This window comes from Canis lupus, chromosome 33 (genome assembly GCF_003254725.2).
Source record: "Canis lupus dingo isolate Sandy chromosome 33, ASM325472v2, whole genome shotgun sequence".
Classification (NCBI taxonomy): Eukaryota; Metazoa; Chordata; class Mammalia; order Carnivora; family Canidae; genus Canis; species Canis lupus.
In genome coordinates this window covers 5,490,741-5,509,420 of record NC_064275.1, presented here as the reverse complement: position 1 = coordinate 5,509,420, position 18,680 = coordinate 5,490,741, and the positions used below count along the sequence as shown (strand labels likewise).

The 18,680-nt window shown below is 38.4% G+C and overlaps 1 protein-coding gene and 1 long non-coding RNA gene across 8 annotated transcripts in view; one reads left to right on the top strand and one right to left on the bottom strand.

The window, feature by feature from the left end:
• LOC112640631 (olfactory receptor 5K1) overlaps window positions 1–18,680 on the bottom strand; it is a 29,109-nt gene extending 10,429 nt beyond the window's left edge. The window contains exons 1-2 of one of the 7 annotated variants that reach the window (XM_049105253.1): window positions 18,549–18,680; window positions 3,941–4,088 (exon numbers count right to left, since the gene is read on the bottom strand). The gene's annotated coding sequence lies outside the window, so the exon portion shown is untranslated. Of the gene's footprint in view, window positions 1–3,940; window positions 4,089–13,666; window positions 13,788–16,893; window positions 17,073–17,343; window positions 17,425–18,548 lie in introns of those variants that run through there. The other 6 variants (XM_035709997.2, XM_049105254.1, XM_035709998.2 and 3 more) reach the window with 6 other exon arrangements.
• On the top strand, window positions 545–6,830 carry LOC118353182 (uncharacterized). Its single transcript, XR_004811602.2, has 3 exons — window positions 545–670; window positions 2,149–2,252; window positions 5,500–6,830. It is a non-coding gene; the product is annotated as an uncharacterized LOC118353182 (long non-coding RNA).

Genomic DNA, 18,680 nt, shown 5'->3' with positions numbered 1-18,680 from the left:
AACCACTGGAAAACAAAATGTATTAATATACAATTAGTAGAGCAGTTCTCAACCCTCTCTGTCCATTGAGAATGCAGGATGTTAGCTTCCTCCAGCGATTGCCATCTGGTTAGTTAGCTATGATTCCTCTTTATGTTCTCACATTTAAAATGGTATATTGTAGGGGCGCCTGGGTGGCTCAGTGGTTAAGCCATAATCCTGGGGTCCAGCATGGAGTCCCGTATCGGGGAGCCTTCTTCTCCTTCTGCCTATGTCTCTGCCTCTCTCATGAATAAATAAATAAAATCTTTTTTTAAAAAAGCTATTATATTGTAATGCAAAGGAGTGAGAAAGGTATTACTGAGATAATCTGGAATTTACTCTAATTATATTTTAAAAATATAAATCATATGAAACTATAGTATTTTATTATTAAAAACTCATTAATTGTGATGTGATGATGCATCTCATAACTGATTGTGACAGATCAGTCTGAAGGCTGCTAATCTTGATAATCTGGTTTATATTACATTTGCTGAATTGCTCATCCTGTGTTTATGGTTTCCTATAGCAAGGCCTCCTTACCTATTTCCAAATCTAAAAGGCAAAAGCTGTCTTTTCCCAGTCAACTGGAAGTTCAGACATGGCTTATCCTCAAGAGATCTATTTCTAAAAGTGTGAGAGACAAAAAGTGAGTAGGAGCGCCACTCCTGTTTTCTTAATCTGAGGGTTTAACTATTCCCCCTGTGATTGACACTGCATGCCCTACCCTTCAGGGGGGAGCTTCCAGCCTTAACCACAGGAATATAGATATATCCTCAACTGAGCAATCCTATAAAAATATCCTCCAGTTAGCTATAAGAAGCACACACACACAACAAAAATGATAAGGGGTGTTTTATTATAGATTACCCAGGAGAGGACATTTGATTCTAGCCTTAAAAGATACATATTGACATTTTCTCAGCAGGAATGGTTGGAAAGGGAAAGCAAAGCAAAGTATCAGAGGCATGAAAGCTCATGAAGTATTGGAGGAATAGAAAGTAGCTCCCAGTGTGACTGCAGGATCGGTGTAATTAGAGAACTTGGTACTAATAATTATGTTATAGAGATTACTTTCTCAGTGGGCAGATTGGTTAGTTCAGTCGTTTAGTGCCACCTTCAGCCCAGGGCATGATCCTGGAGACCAGGGATTGGGATCGAGTCCCATGTCGGGCTCCTTGCATGGAGCCTGCTTCTCCCTCTGCCTCTCTCCCTCTCTCTGTTTGAGAGAATAAATGAATAAATAAATAAATTATTTTTAAAAAGAGATTACTTAATGGTTGATCCAGTTTTGACACCTCCACCTGAAATAAATATTGAATGAATCAGCTGTTCACAATAAACTAATTGCTCAGAAGTTCTTAAGTCATTAGTACCTACCAGATTGGATCTCTGAATTTGTTGTTGTCAAATTCAGACTTCCTTAGATGTAGGAATTGAGAGATTGAAAGAGGTGGATTAAGCTATGCTGGGTAGAGAAATCCATAACTAGAGATACAGAGGAGCTTGTCCTTTCTTCCTTCTTCCTCCCTTCCTTCTTTCATAAAATGATACATTTATTTTGTATAATTGTCTTCAAATACATTGTGTGTCTACCTTATGCCGACCACAATGTTAGGCACTATGGTTAAGCAATAAACAAAAGCAGATATGGCATCTGTCTTCCCTCCCCTTGCAGAATTGGGAAGAAGTTGTGGAAGATAGACATTAACCAAATAATCACCTACATTAATTCAAAATTACAACTTCGCTATTGCAAGGGACAGTTATTGGAGATATGAAACTTAATAGAGAAGCTTAGCCTGGCCTGAAAAGGCAGTGTACGATAGTACTTAACCCCATGGGCTTTGAAACCAGAGGGCTTAATTTTGAATCCTGGCTATAGCACTTTCTAAATGATCTTGGGAAAATTAGTTAACTTCTCTGTGGATCAATTTCCACAACAGAAAAATGGATATTATAATGGATCGTAATCTGAAAATGGGGACTAAAAAGATAGTTTTGAAGATTTAATGAATTACGTTTAAAATAGTGGAAGAGATCCCAAAATCTAGCGTGTGCTCACTAAATGAGCTACATGTTGTCATCACTCACCACCACTACCATCACCACTGTCATTACTTGTAGTGTGTTGGGAGTGTGAAGAAGTGGTGGAAAGAGTTCCTCGAAGAAGTGATGATTGAGCTGAAATCTGGAGGCTGAACAGAATTTCCCAGGAAGAAGTAGAGTGGGTGAGTTGAGAAGAAAACATACAAAGATCCTGTTTCTGGAGGGAGCATGACAGTTTTAAGGTAGTGAAAGAGGGTCAGTAAGGCAAAGAATTGGGAGAAAAGGGTGCAAAAGAGGGCGAAGAGGTGGGCAGGGGACCCATGTTGCAAGATAGTAAAAAGTATGTAATTAATTTTAATAATATACATTCTATTTAATTCAATACATCTAAAATATTATCATTTCAACACATAATCCATATAAAATTATTAAGAAAGTGTTTTCTCTTATTTTCCTTCCAAGCCTTCAAAATCTGGTGTGATTTTTACACCTACAGCATGTCATAATTCCGATTATATACATTTTAAGTACTCACTAGCCATGTGTTCAGGGGCTACAATTGGAAAGCATAGGTCTAGGGTAAGGGGAAAGGAGAAAAAAGAGGAGAGAGGACTAAAAGGAGAGGGGGGAGAGTTCGTGTAATGTAGTAAAAGCCAAGGAAATAGTGTTCCTTAAAAAAAAAAAAAAAAGAGTGATCAAATGTTCAACTGACCAGATTTTCCCACTGTAAAAGGTGTTTGTTTGTTTGTTTGTTTTCCCCTAAAGCTGCATAGTCCTGCCCTATTTTGGAAAACCTTAATTGACCTCACTGTTACCTCTTTAGTTCTTGTCCCATTTCTCTCAATTTTTAGCACCATGCTTCTTAAAAAGCATTCTATACCTGCTGTTTTCATTAACACTCTTAAACTGCCTGGAACCCAGACGTCATTTCTGTCATTTTGTAAGAACAGCTTCCCAGTGACCTGTCCAAGTCCAATTATCCTTCCAGATCCTTTGTTCTCTTTGACCTCTCAAAAAATTTGAAAATTTAACCATTTTATTGTTCTTAACACTGTTTCCATCTCAACAGAGGCAGGTGTTTGAAGTTGCATCTCTGACCCTTCCTTCTTTCTTAGAAATTAGTAACTCAAAGCTGGAGGCCACTGGCTTCCAAATCTTTCTCTACAGCCCTGATCCCTCAACATCACTATCCCCGTAGGATATTTCCATAATATCTAATCATGCCTCAAACTTGCCATACTTGAAAGGTAAATTACTGGTACCAAGAAAGAGCTTTTCCCTATTAACTCCCCTAGGTTGTCACAGAATATAGGAGATGGGAGAGGAAAAGTATCCCTGAGGAAACAGCACAGAAGCTGAGGCCAGTCTTTTGGAATGGGCAGTGAGCAAGTCTAACAGGGTCCCTGACTTCATGGAGCTTGTCATCTCGTGGTGGAGAGAGACACAGTAACAGAATCATTACAACTGTACTGAGTGCTATGATGAAAATTATATGTAAGAGATCTTACCCTAGTCTTGGGGTAAAATTTGGGAAAAGTTCCCAGGGAAAACAGTACATAAGCTGAAGCCTTGACAATGTTTGAATTGACCAGACAGTAGGGGAAGAAGTGAGACAAATGGCATTTATGACTTAGAGATAGCATTTGCAGGCTTTGAGTTGGGAAGTAGCCTGGGAACTGAGATGTAGTCTGGGAACTGAGAAACCAATGAATCTACAGCACAGTAAATTAGGAGAGTAGCAGAGGTAAATGAGGCTAGATTGGGAGTCAGGGGTCAGATAACACAGGACCTCACCTTATAGTTCACGGTCTAGATCCTCGAGTGTTTGCTAAGAGCAAAAGGGAAACATTCAACATCCCCAGGTTCATACCTTCAGGATCATCAATGACACTGCCATTGTCCTCACTCCTCATACCCAACTTGTCATCAGGTTACCATCAAATTCCATGGATTCTTAAAAGGTCTTTTATGTCATTCAGTACTACGTCCCATGATTCTCAGTTCATATGTTTCAGGCTCTGCACAGGGGGTCACAAAATGGTGATCATTAAGATCGATTTTAATCAAATTAGTTTTCCAAATTTTGATTAATTTGTAAAATTAACTTTCTGTGCAACTGACCATACATTACGTGATGGTACTATCAGATATCAATTGATCGGGTCCTGTGACATTGTAAAGCAGGGAGTTGCCTACAGCAAATAGGTGGTCAGAAATGAACCATAACACTGAGCTGGTACCACAGAAAAATGTTAAAATTTTATCATACAAATATGTAAGAGAGCTTAGCTGCACCAGCAAATAGTTCTTTCAAGATAACTAGTGCTAAAAAAAAAAAAAGAAAAAGATAACTAGTGCTTTTCAAGAAACACTGTGTATGAAGGACAACCAGGAAAAGTTTTCATTAATAGTGGGTATTTTTATGGATATTATGAAACCTTACTATACTAGTATAGTAATTTTGTTGTAATTATTGCTACCTGGCTTAATGCTTTTGTGTCTTTTCATTTTTTAGAGCATGCTGCTAAAATCATTAATGTCTGTATATGAATTGGTTCATTTTAATTTTAACTGGTTAGCTGAGGAGATTTGCATGAATTAATAATACCCAGGGAAATTTTTAGTAAACCTGAATGTCCTCACTAGAGACTTCATTAAAAGTTTGGCCCTTAGAGACTGGGAATTGGATAAGTTCCATTACTGCAAACAGATTTTGTTTGGTTTTGTTTTCAAGCAATGCACAATGGACATTATTAGGAAATAGGGATTTCCAGTAAAGGTGCATTAACGTGACAGAATGAAAAGAGAGTTGATGTTGAGGCAGCCCTTTGGGCAGAGACATCATTAGCGAGCAGGGCTGAGTTCATTTCTCAAAGATCACATTTTCATTGTATGAACAACCCTAGAAAATACCTCCTGAAGGCTGATAATCTTTTTATTAAAGAAAATGACAGCAATCCAATGTCAGGAAATCCACTCTAGTGACCTGACCCCAGTATATCAAAGGTGTTTTCATAAAGGACCTCTACGCTTTTCAGTTTTAAACTGATAATAGCTTCTCCAGTAAAGAACCTTGAAGTATTATTGGCCTGAATTTCTCCTGGCACCATCAAACCACAGTAATTTAGTAAACAAATACTTCTTGCCCTCCTTCTGTCTAAAATGTTGTGAGAACTTCCAACTACAAAACCACTCAGTTCTGGGGTGTGTGGCTGGCTCTGTCGATAGAGCACACATCTGCTGATCTTGGGGTGGTAAGTCCAACCTCCATATTGGTGTAGACATTATCTAAAAATAAAATAAAAGAAAATTACAGTTCTATTCTCTCCCTTGTTCCCCTTGCTAGTCTGTCTTCCACTTGTGTAAGTGTATGTGGATGTTCTCAGGCTCATTAAAGCTGGTCATTCAAGCTCATATCTTGCTATCTAGGTCCCTGCTGGAGTTCTGAAAGGGTCCAGAATCAAAGCACTTCCAGAGAAGGTGAAGTGGATGATTATGACTGGCCATTCCAAGTCATAATCAGAAAAAGAGGCTGGTTCCTTTTCCAGTGAATGAGCACTACATTCACTCCATCACATTGACTCAAGCTGGGTTTTAAAGCTGGGATCAGGGGATGAATCAAGTCAACCCGACTTGTCCTGATATGTCCATGTGACACTACCATGAAAACTTTCCTTCATGGGCAGAAAATAATACCAATAAATATTCTCTAGTTCTTTATGAGTTTACATTTAGCAAAATGAATTTTTATCATAAAATCATTACTTTTATACATGCTCAGAAAGAATGAAAAAAGACATAGAAATCAGAAACATATAAAAGGAAATTAAAGTTAAAAAATACACACATGGTGGCTACCTAAATCAACTACATTATCACTTACGTGTATCTTTTCAGAATTATTTTTTAATTTGTTCTGGAAGGTGGAATAGTATTGGAAAGTGTCTTAGCTTGACAGTACTTTTTTTAAAGAAGATTTTATTTATTTGAGAGAGAATTAGCAGGACAGGGAAAGAGAATCGAGAGAAAGAAGGTGAAGCAGAGTGCACTGAGCAAAGAGCCTGAAGGGGGCTCAATCCCACTACCAGGAGATCATGACCTGAGTCAAAACCAAGAGTCAGAGACCTAACTGGCTAAGCGACTGTGGTGCCCCTAACTTGACAGTATTGAAAAGAACCCTGCTTCTAGCAACAAGCAAAAATCTACATCATAATTCATTTCTTGGGAGGAGAAGCACCTGAGTGAGGGGTCCCACTCTCAAGTCAGCCAAGGTGCAAGGTCTTGGCAACCTCAGTGCCTCATTCCATGGCATATCCTTGGGGCTCGTCCCTCCCCAGAGCTGCAAGCTAAGAATTCACCTCAGGAGACCACGGTATTTGTTCTGGAGCCTTTCCCCTAAAGAACAGCCTCAAGTACGTACATAACAGGCTGGTACCGTTGTTTGTTTCTAGATTTATTGAGATATGATTGCATGTAACATTGTGTAATTTTAAAGCTGTACGGCATGATGATAACATGTTTATATTGTGAAATGATTATGACTAGAGGTTAGTTAACATCTGACCTGCATCACATCATGTAATTACCCTTTCCATGTGTGTGGTGAGAACTTTTAAAATTTACTCTTAGTGAAAGAAGTCAATCAGAGAAGGACAAACATTATATGGTCTCATTCATTTGGGGAAGATAAAAAATAGTGAAAGGAAATAAAGGTGAAAGGAGAGAAAATGAGTGAAAATATCATTGAGGGAGACAGAACACGAGAGACTCCCAACTCTGGGAAACGAACAAGGGGTGGTGGAAGGGGAGGTGGATGGGGGGATGGGTGACTGGGTGACGGGCACTGAGGGGGGCACTTGACGGGATGAGCACTGGGTGATATGCTATATGTCGGCAAATTGAACTCCAATTAAAAAATAATTATTCATTTAAGCCTTCATATGATTTCTTTATATTTTTAACTTCCTAAAACTTGTAACTTCCTCTACACTGACAGGTATGATGTGTGATACTTACTATATCCTGGAATCTTAGAAGACTGAATATTAAAAAAGTTTTACATAAAAATTAAATAAACAAAGTTTACTCTTAGCAACTTTCAAGTATATTGAAAATGCCGTAGAATAGATTGGGTTTCACAAAATGTCTTATTTGTCCTATGAAATGAATTCCTTCATCACTATGTAGTTCAGGTGGAATTCACTACGTAGGTATGATTTCCTCTAATAATACCTGGACTACTGCTGATGCAGTGACAGGCTTCCACCCCATGAGAATGCATGCATAGTGTTACCAGGATATATTTGTATCCTTGTGGCGGGGGTAAATGGACAAAATCCAGTTGCCCAACTTCAAAAGGTCCTAAAGGTAATAGGATATGCACAATGGAACTATGACTGGACTTCCTGGGGTTATGTGTGTGGTAAATAAAACAACAATGGTAAATTTATGCTGCAGTTTTATCAAATGAATTCCAAAAATACTGTTTTCCCCAGTCTGTCATTTTATCCAAGTTCCAATGGATCATTTCATGGATAAATTTTAAAATTATTTTCTGTAGGCTATCATGGAGGACAGGCCACATACTTAGAAAGCTGGGTGTTGGGATCAAATTTACAATTTGATTCTATCAACTTCTTTATTTCATTAGTAGTGACATTCTGTTAATATTCTTAATGAGTTGTTTTGGGTCACTCAAGAGGAGTTTATTTAAGATCTCAAAAGGAGGGAAGGTTGATATTATTTTTAATGTGAAATGATTTTCTAAAGTTGAAGTATTTTGCTGCAGCATCTGCTATATGATTGCCCTAATTTCCCTCTACATTTGCAGTGTAATGACCAGGAACTTTAATTATTGGTAGTTGTTTGGGTTGCTGAGTTGATCAAATAACTCCAGGACATAAGAACTTTTTAAAAATTTGTTGCTCAGCAGAAGTTAGAAATCCTCCATTTCCAGAGCATCCTGAAATACTGTGCAGTGCCAAAAGCATATCACCTGTCACTGTACATGTTGGCTATTTTATCCTTTGCCAAGAGGCAGGCCTGTGTTAAAGCAAAAAGTTCAGTCTGTTGGGCCAGAGAAGCCTCTGATGTGGGGCTCGCTTCAGTGACTTCAATAGTTGAAGTTACAACATGGCCTGGCTGATAGTCCCTCATTCCATCTTTCAAATATGAACCATCAGGGAAGCAAAATAACTCAGCATGGCCACTAGGAGTTTTTTTTTTGAAGATCCATCCTGGAGATGAGTAATTGGGTCAGTCATTGAGATACAGTTATGATGAGTCTCATCAGTAGGGAGAGGGGAGAAGAGTAGCTGGGGTCAAGGATGGCACCTGGCGATGGTGACATATGGAGGTAAAAGTAGGATTTTATTGGAAATTAATCTGCTGGCAGGTGCTCAACAGGTGTTAAGCATGGTGCGAGTGAACAGAGGTTCTACAGAATGGAGGACATCAGTAGCCAAAAGGAAGCACGAAACTAATTCTTCTACTCTCTTCAGCAGGCTAGCAGTTGGTGCGATGGCTCTCACACAGGGCTACAGTCCTTTGGTCACAGACTTTAACTGCTGGCCATGATGTCCTAAGGGCCTCTATACCTTTGAGTTAAAGAAGATTTTATTAATGGATTGCCTTCACGTTCATAGAGAAAGAGAAATGTAATTTAACAATTTGGACGTCCCAACGCTGGAGGCTCAAGTAAATGGTGTTTCTTCAGATCCCTTTGGTTTAGTTCACTCCACTGAAGTGGCTCAGATTGATGAGCTTTAAGCAGGTATATAAGGGTTGAGCAATAGCAGAGAAGTGAGGGATCCCATTCCAGTAAAATCCAAGTAACCGTCATTTAGTTTGGGAGATGGGGAAGGAACAAATATGGCTTTTTTTTGTTGTTATTGTTATTTTGTTTTGTTTTCTGGATCTAGAAGAAGCTTTTGGTTACTAATGACATATCGCAAGTATTTGACTTGTGGCATCTTCCAGTGTAGCTTTTTCTTGGGTACCTTATGTCTTATTTGTAGCCAATCGCATTAGGAATTGAATATTGTTAGTTTATCAACCTTCCTCTGAAGGGGAACAAAGGAGTAAGTCACCCTCATATTGCAACAAAGTGGGCTTTGGGGAAAATTACATCAGCTATGTCAGCTTTTAAAATCTGAGGAAAAGAAATAGAGCTCTCAGTGTAGCCCTGTGGTGTGATTGTCCAACTATGTTGTTTTTTCCTAAATTAAAGCATATACAAATTGGCTTTCTGGGATCCATTGGTACATTGGACACAAGGTACTATAGAGATCTGTTACTGTTGAAATAGCAGAATATAGAGCATGAGGATTAGGCACAACTGGGTGCCAAGGTATAACTATGATTTATTGCTCTTGGGTCCTGCGTGAATATCTGTCCTCTTCTGTGACATTTTTGTATGGGATGAATTGGATGTTACAAGAGGAGGTGCATGGAATAATTAAACCCTTATTTAGTATTCCTCGATTATGGGTTTAATCCCTTTAATGGCTTCAGCATTCAATAGGTATTGCTTAATATTGGAAGGGGCTTGGAAGAGTGAATCAGAATTGTTATAGAAGGAATAGTGTGTGTATGTTCCAATCTCAGTAGAACATTTGGACCAAAGGATTTCAGGATTTCTTTCATTGTCAAGAAGTAGGTGCTATGTGATTTGAATTATGGGAAAGACAGTTATTGGTATTGACCCATTTGTTGTAGATCCTTTTATGCTTTGTGGATATGTTATTTCTCAAGCTGTTTCTCCTTTTTGAGAGAAAGAAACATGGTCCTGCCTGAGAAGTCTCTAGAGGACTTGTTCCAGTGAATGAACAGGAGCTGTGGGAATGAGTAGAAACTAATGAGTGCCCAGCAGTGCTCCCAATTAAAAGGGAATAAAGAAAATAAAACAAAAAATAAAAGGATTTAAAAAGCATCAGAGGGGCATTGGAAATGCCTACCATTTGAAATGTACTCTGAGGAAGGAGGAAAGAGGCTGGTGGGATTGAGGACCGCTAGTGTTACTCCTGTGTGTCTACAAGGGCTCATGGTACTTCATTCTCAATGGTAGGGTCCGTTTCTCCTATGGTATTGGTTAACAGTAGTGGGGAAATTGCTTTTATCTTTGAAACCTCCTTATTCTGTCATGTGAGTAAAAGGTAGAGTTTTTTTTCTTGGTCTCCAAATTTCTGAACGAGAAATCAAAATTGTCTTTAGGTGCTTTGGTTTGTATATGTCTTCTGAGTTTCAGGCTTTCTTTCAATGCCCAGGCTTTTTGTAATAATGATAAATTCCTTTAATAAGGATTGGACCTTGATTTCTTTGTTGCCTTCTAGGTAGTTAATTAGTGTAATTGACAATTCATGACCTGTGTAGCCTGGACCTATAAATCCATGGCTAGCAGGGTTTTCTCTTTTTCTGTCTGCTATATAGTGCAGGATAACTGAATGCAGGTAAGGAATTACGAATGCTATCTTATTGGTTTCTGGATGTTCTGTAGTCTTTTTGTTCCCTTCTTTCTTGCTGTGAATTGATGATTTTCTGTGGTGGTATGCTTCCATTCCCTACTGTTTATCTTTAGTGTGCCTATTGTAGTATTTTGCTTTGTGATCACCGTGAGGCTTTATGTATCATTTTAAATTCATTCCCTTTTGATGGATATCTTGCTTAATTCTATTTTCACCTATCATGAACAGGCTACTAAGTAATATCTATTTAAATATATCCTTGTTCTCTGATCCATTAAAAGTAAAATATGTAGATCAGAGTGCATAAATACTTCAAAGGTTTTAAATCTTTTTTTGCTAATTTGCCATCGAGAAAGATTGTATCAATCTGGGAAAAGTTCATTTCGTGATACTCCTAACAATTTGGCTGTCATCATCCCTTTTATTTTTTGCCAAACTGATAGTTCTTCTTCCCCTCATCCCCAAAGGTAAAATAAATAAGACATCAATGATGTTTTAATTTCTTTAATTTATGATTTAAACATTAAGATTTTATTATTTTTTTAAAGATTTTTATTTATTCATTCGTGAGAGACACAGAGAAAGAGAGAGAGAGAGGCAGAGACACAGGCAGAGGGAGAAGCAGGTTCCATGCAGGGAGCCCGACCTGGGACTTGATCTTGGGTCTCCAGGATCACGCCCTCGGCCGAAGGCAGGCGCCAAACCGATGAGCCACCCAAGGATCCCTAAGATTTTATTTTTAAGTAGTTTCTATACCTAATGAGGGGCTCAAACTTATAACCCTGAGAATCGAGAATCACATCATACCTCTTAATTTCCTTAATTTAAATTTATTTATTTATTTATTTATTTTTAGGTTTAATTTAAATTTAAATGAATTAAATATAGGTTCTTAAATTTATTGGCTATTTGTATTTCTTTCTTTTTTATGTACATTGGTCCTTTCTATTTAGAATCTTTGCCTTTTTTCATATCAATTGTAAAAGCTTTTTATATATCAAAGGTCTTAATCTTTTTCTTTCTCTTGTAAATGTCTTAAATATTTTTCTTGTAAAAATATTGGCCATTAACTCTGTTCTTTCTTAATTATATAGAAGTTTTAAAGTTTTACATGGTCATTATAAGATGGTCTACCCAGGAGAACTGTGTTCTTGCCCACTAGTTGGAAGAAAAATATTTAATTCAGTAAACAGTTCCAAAGAGTTACAAAACCAATAAGTCAAACATGGAATAGTAAGGCAACACAGAGATTACTAATGGTGGGAAGTTCCTATGGGGAGGAATGGTATTAACAGAACTCATGATTCTGGTGACAGGCAGAGTTTTCCTTCAGGAGCTGGAATTGATGAGGAGGTCCAGCTTGTGCTGGAGACACTGCCCTTCGCACAGAAAGAAGGAAGAAATATTGTGGTTTCTTTCCCTAGACTCCTTAATTTATTAACAGTACTTTCTATTGCCCAAATTTAGCCCAAAGTTACTTGAAAGGGAATCTGGGAAACTGAGTTTATAGAGGCCTTTTGATTGTGAAACAAAACACAGAAGTTCAGAAATCAATTGAAGACAAGTCCTTTCTCAAGTTTGCTTCTTGTACTATTTGTATTCAGTTTTGGTTCTTACATATTTTTTCATATGTAGTCCGATAAAAGATGTGAATAGAAATCCAAAATTATTTCTAAATGACAGGCTAGTTTCCCCATCACCATCATTTCTCCATTGATTTAAAATTACACCTTTAACATATTTTGAAATTTTAAAGTAATTTGGGTTTATTTTTCTACTTTTATTTAGCTCCACATACCTCCTTGTATATGTTGTCAGTCTACCACATTGCCTTCTATTCTAAAAGTTGGTGACAAGCATTTATTCATCCAGATGATTCTTAGGATAATTTTGTATAATTAGGAAGGAATATGAGAATTAGAAGAACTGGAAATGCTTTAGGTATGCATATTAAGTTGGTACCCAACTGAAACTCTTCTTCCTATTTACATTTTTTGAACCGACCACAGAAAAGCATATTAAAGTTTAAAGACCTATATAGCAAAACCACCATTTTGCTACCCTTCACTTAGGTTTCATGGTCACTGAACAGTCCTGGAGAACAACCAGTACAGACTGGGGAAGACAGGCAGGGGTCCCAGGTGAAACATTCACAAGAAAAACCTAGAATTGACAAGTTATTTGACATCTAGGAAATTTTGCATTTGATTTAGTGATAAAAAATATTATTCAAAAGGGAAAAAAAACCCAAGGTGATTATTAACCCTAAAGAAAGGAAAATTTTTGTGGAAGAAAGAAAACATCATTATAGTATCCTGTGTGTTTTTCCTATGAACAAAACGTATATAGTCATCATAATGTTAACACAGTATCGATAAACTTATAATTCTACTATAGCTGTACTGAAAGGGTGAGGGGATGTGAAGATTTAGGTGTAAAAATTCTCATATTTCAGGGTGTGAATTTCATAATTTTTAAAACTAAAAAACCCAACGAGTAGCAACATAAGCATGTGATTGAAAATTACAGACACGTATAACAAAAGGACAGATAAAAGACTTGAAAGTGGTTGTGGGGGTTGATATTTCTTCATTAAAAACTTTGAAGTTTTAGGGGGAACAAAATGATCTTGAGTAAGTGTATGAGATATTTAGTGAATCCATACTTAGAATTAAGAGCAACGATTAGCTTGCCCCATATGCCACAGTTAATAAGTGACAGAGACCTGGGTTGAGACCCAGGGACAGGTTGAGAGGGGAACTAGAGCAGAGCAAAGCTAGTCAGTAACCCAGGGCTAGAAGGAGACCTTCACCTTGATGAAGAACATTTCTGAAAAAGCTACCGCTGAGGTCCACTTCGGCATGGCAGCGTAAGTTCCAGGGCCAGTTTCCCCAGAAGAACGGCATAAATGGTGAATATTATATATTAAAAAACACGATTTAGAAATTTCTGAAAAATGGGGGTGGCTGTGCTAGCAGTACCCCAGCAGGGTTGGGTCCCTGAGAGGCTCTGGTGGTGGCAGAGGCCGCGGGGTGCACAGCCAGGAGGACTAGCTGGGGTCCCCAGGGCCCGGGGCTCCCCTGGAGGCTGATGGGTGCCCACCCCAACTACGACGAAGAGGAGGGAGAGAGCACCTGCTACAGCTGCGAGCCCTTTGGAGCTCCGGAACCTGCTGGAAGCCAGCGCCCCGCACCTTCTGGCCCCTACCTGAGCCTCCTGCAGATGCAGCTGAGGGCGCTGGGCTGAGACCTACTGTGAGGTCAAGCGTGGCAACCTGGGGCTGCCTGACATGGACAGCCACGTGCTGGTGGGCACCAACCTGAGTCTATTGCTGCTCCACTCTATGTCCCTGTGCGCATCGGTGGCCATGAGAGGCTTGGTGTTTGGGCTCTGTGCCCACATTAAGCTGTGAAACCTGCAGTGTATGGGCAGAGTTCACCCGAAACCACCAGCAAGTACATATCTCTGCTACTCCGCCGTAGGGCCCCTGACCCCAAGGTCAGAGATTGCTGCCCACCTCACATCTCCTCATGAGCTGGGACCTGGAGCTGTGGCCACTTTGTTTTAGGCCATTGCAATCTGGGTAAGCTCATGGTGCTGGCATCCCTCCCACTGCCCACAGGTTTTTTTGCACCAGGTGGATGATGTTTCTGGCTGTGGGCATGCCTTCTAAAAAAGAAAAAAAAAAAAAAAGAGAGAGAAAAAAGAAAAAAGAAAAGAAAGGAAAGAGGAAAGGAAAAAGAAAAGGAAGAAAAGAAAGGAAAAGAAGGTTCTGGAAATTGTGGTAAGGGCATGCAGCAAATGAAACATGCATTCAAGAAAGTATATTGAAATTTGCCAAGAACAATGAGAATCTAAGGCATTTGAATCATAATATACTCTCTACCTTGCCAGCTCAGTGTGACTAAAAGTCCACTCTATTCAGGTGCAGCCAAGAACACAAAACTCCCTCCTCACCTCCCCCCCCCCCACCTGCTAGCAGTTGAGGGCCACACCTACAGCTTTTCTCACCTCCTTCCATTTGTGTATTGTGGAAGTTAAATTCTAGGTGAGTGTGATCAAGAGTTTGGGGGATCCTTTTTTCTCTCCAGTCAGCAATCATATAAAGTAGAAGCTCTACTTTCGGCATGGCACAACAAGGATACCAAGACGTGATCGCATTTGTAAGGCAGTTGTGAGCTGGAATGGGCAAGCTGAGATTCCTGGCTGCTTGTTGTACCTACCCAGTGGCCCACTCCTAAAGCAGGGGTATCATACAGACAGAAGTTGGCACTATCACTGGTCCCATGTCCAAGAGTTAAGTCTTAGAGATCTTACCCAAAAGGGAAGAAGGGCCTTAAGAACAGAGACCTCCAAGGTGTCTCTAAAAAAAGTGACTATTGGCAAAAGAAGATTAGTAGGAGATTGGTGGAACTATTGGTGAAACATCCAACTGGTTTGCCTAGAAAATGCAGGATGGGAGAAAGCAGGGAGGAGCTTGCCTCAAGTTAGAAAGAGCATCAAACATTGTCCTCAAAAACCATGCTTCAGAGGGGCCCAAATTTAATTGCTTATGAAAGTGGAAAAACTCATTGCCCAAGGCATTAAAATAAGAGAGAGAGAGAGAGAGAGAGAGAGAGAGCTCATGCAGCTGGAGATGATCAAAGAAAGAGAGAAGAGGACCTCTGATAAAACCATGGTCATTCCAAGTGACTAGTGCATGCTGTATCCTCTGGAGAGCAACAACAGAAGCCTTACACTACAGGAAAGGGATATATGTGTATATATGTGAACACACACATATACACACAAATATACACACAAAATATCTACCCAGTCACTAAACAAACAAGGATCTAATAAGACCCAGGCATGAATGAGTATCCAGAGTTCTAAAATATATTATCTTAAATGTCCAATTCTCAACAATAACAAAAAAGTCATGAAGTAGGCAAAAAGTGTGACCCATACACCAAAAAATTAGCAGATAAGACAAACTGTGAGAGCGATCATGTATTGAATTTAACAAAAATAACTTATAAATAATCATGATAAATGTGTTCACAGAACTAAAGGAAACCAGGATTAAATAAGGAAGGTATAAATGCCATGTTATGTGAAATAGAGACTATCAATAAAGAGAAGGTATAAAGAAACATTTAAATGGAAATTCTGTAACTGAAATGTACAACGGAAATAAAAAATTCACTCCAGACGCTCGACTGTAGATTTACACTGACAGAAGGAAGATCAGTGAATTTGAAGTTATATCAACAGAGAGTATGCAAGCCAAAGGATAAAGGAAAAAAGAAAGAATGAGGAGAAATGCAGAGTCTCAGAGAAATAAAGCCAGCACTAACTGCACCAGCATGGGCATACGGGAGTACCAGGACAACACATTTCTGAAGAAAGACTTGTATAAAAAAGATCCAAGTTGTTTGTTGACAAAAATTGAGCAAAAAGCACACATGCTATCCAATAAAAATTGGGCAAAAGGTCTGAACAAGCATTTTACCAAAGAAGAAATACAGATGGCAAATAAGCATTTGAAAGCTGTTCCACATTATTTGCCATAAGGAATTGCAAATTAAAACAATAATGACATACAGAAAAGACTGGCTCAAATTGAAAAAAAAAGAACAAATACCAGTTGCTGGCAAGAATACGGGATGACAGGAGCACATGCACATGCCCTCACTCTGCCAGCTGTCAGGGCCTAGGAGCAATGACATAGCAGAAACAATTACATGCCCATGGCCCAGATCTTGGTTCTTAATACCATTTTCCAGTGAAAGAAATAGGTTTACTTGGAGAAAGAGCTGATTCAGTGACGAGAGCAGGAAATAAATATATAAGACGAGCCTGGAGCATCTTGTAATGTCAGAAAATTAAAAAAAGAAAAAAAAAAGCTAAACAACAAACACACACAAACCCATCCAGTCTACACAATACAATGATGAGTGTATGTCAGAGGGTCAGAGAAGCCGATAAACATGGCTCCCAGTGGCCAAAGCTAGAAGGATTTGAGCAGCAAAATTAAAGTAGTATTTAATTATGTCAAAGTATAAAATAAATATCTATGGTTCTATAGTGATGTAAATAGAGGATTGAATATATAAATAAATGAGGTGAAAAGACAAATTCCAACTTATATAGATACTTTGTCCCAGGGAGGTGGTCCATATCTTATCTCTCTGTAAGTGTGGGCTGTGGATAGTGACTTCCTTACAAAGAACACAGTAAGGGAAGGTGGAGAAAGAGCACTTCACATGGAGAAACCTGGCAAACACTGCCTTACTAGGTGGTCAAGGCCAATATGAGGGTTACAAGTTATGAGGATAGTATTTGCCACCTATAGGGTGTAATAAAAATGGCAATTTACCTTTGTGGTCTTCCTCCTAAAAAGCAATCACCCAAATCTAATCTAATCATGAGAAAAGCATCAGAAAAATTCCAGTTGAGGGACATTCTACAAAATGGCTGATTAGGACTCCTCAAAATTTACCAAGGACATCAAAAACAAGAAATGTCTGAGAAACCATCACAGATCCATGAGAGAAGCCTAGAGAGGTGATGACTAAATATTTAAATTTAAATTTATTAAAAAGTTTGAGGTAAGGTTCTTATTTCTCAGAAGGAAGCCAGAGAACACTAGGGGGAGGGGGACAATCACCAGTTTTCTGCTTCCAGTTACAATAACTGATTTAAATAATTGTCATTGGATGCTAAAACTGTTGATTAAAAATTATTAAGGAACAAGAAATTGACATGGTGCCAATGTATCCCCCTCCAGATTAGCTTATTTAATAGCAAGGAAATAACTTATCTTTACCATAGAAAAAGTTGATGGTACCACCTTAATGAAGTAATCAGTGAATGGCGGCAGTTAAGACCGTTTGATATTGTAGGTCTCATGATGGGAGAAGGAAAACTGCACAGCTGTGATTGCTGAACTATTTAATTCAAATCTAATCATGACGAAACATAAGAAAAATATAGATGGTGGGATATTTTACATGATGTCTGACACAAATAATTAAAAATTTTAAATGTCATGAAAGAAAAAAGGCAAGAAGTTTCTTCTAAATTAGAGGAGATTAAAGCATGATAATAGCAAAGTGAATCCTAGCCTTTAATTAAATTCTTGATGAAAAATAAATTAGTGTCAAGGACAATTTGAGGAAAATTGGGAAATATCTCAATATGAACATCATATTAGATGATATTAAATTCCTTTAGGATGATAATTATATGAGGGGCTGCCTGGGTGGCTCAGTTGGTTAAGCATCTGCCTTCAGTTCAGGTCATGGACTTTGGGTCCTGGATCAAGCCCCACATGCCTCAGGCTCCCTCATGCCTCAATGGGGTGCTTTCTTCTCCCTTTCCCCTCTACCCTTTCCTATTTACTCTCCACAGCTGCTTGTGCTTGTTTTCTCTCTCTCTCTCTCTCAAATAAATAAATAAAATCTTTACAAAATTGTATTATAATGTAGGAAATATCTTTGTTCTTTTGAGATATATGTTGAAGAATTTATGAGGAAATTGTCATTATCTCATCATATATATGAATATACACATATACATACATGGATCAAATATGTATATATACACATTTGCAGATGGATAACAGGGCCAATGTGCTGAAATGTTAATACTTAATAATCTTGGTTTAAAAAAGTCATGAGCATTCTCTCAACATTTTTGTGGATTTGAAAGTTGTCAAAATAAATCTGGAGGAAAATGTCATTGATTCATATTTTTCTTGACTCTGTCCTCTCTCTGCCCACTTTACAGCTTAGTTTCTTGAAAGTTTTCCTCTCTTGCTACTTTCATTTCTCTATGTTGCGTATCATATCATTTAGTGTGTAAGAACATGAATTTGATGCCTAGATTTGATCCCTGAGCTCCACCTTAATTATTCTATGGACAAGTTATGAAACCTCTTCGTCCTCCATTTTTTTTTCAGTTGGGTAAGAAATTAAAATATAGAAATAAAAGTAAAACCATATAATGATTGCTCTTCTCTGTTTAACTTACTTCACTCAGCATAATTCCCTCCAATTACATCCACGTCGAAGCAAATGGTGGGTATTCATCATTTCTAATGGCTGACAAAACATGAGAGACTCTTAACTCTAACTCTGGGAAATGAGCAAGGGGTAGTGGAAG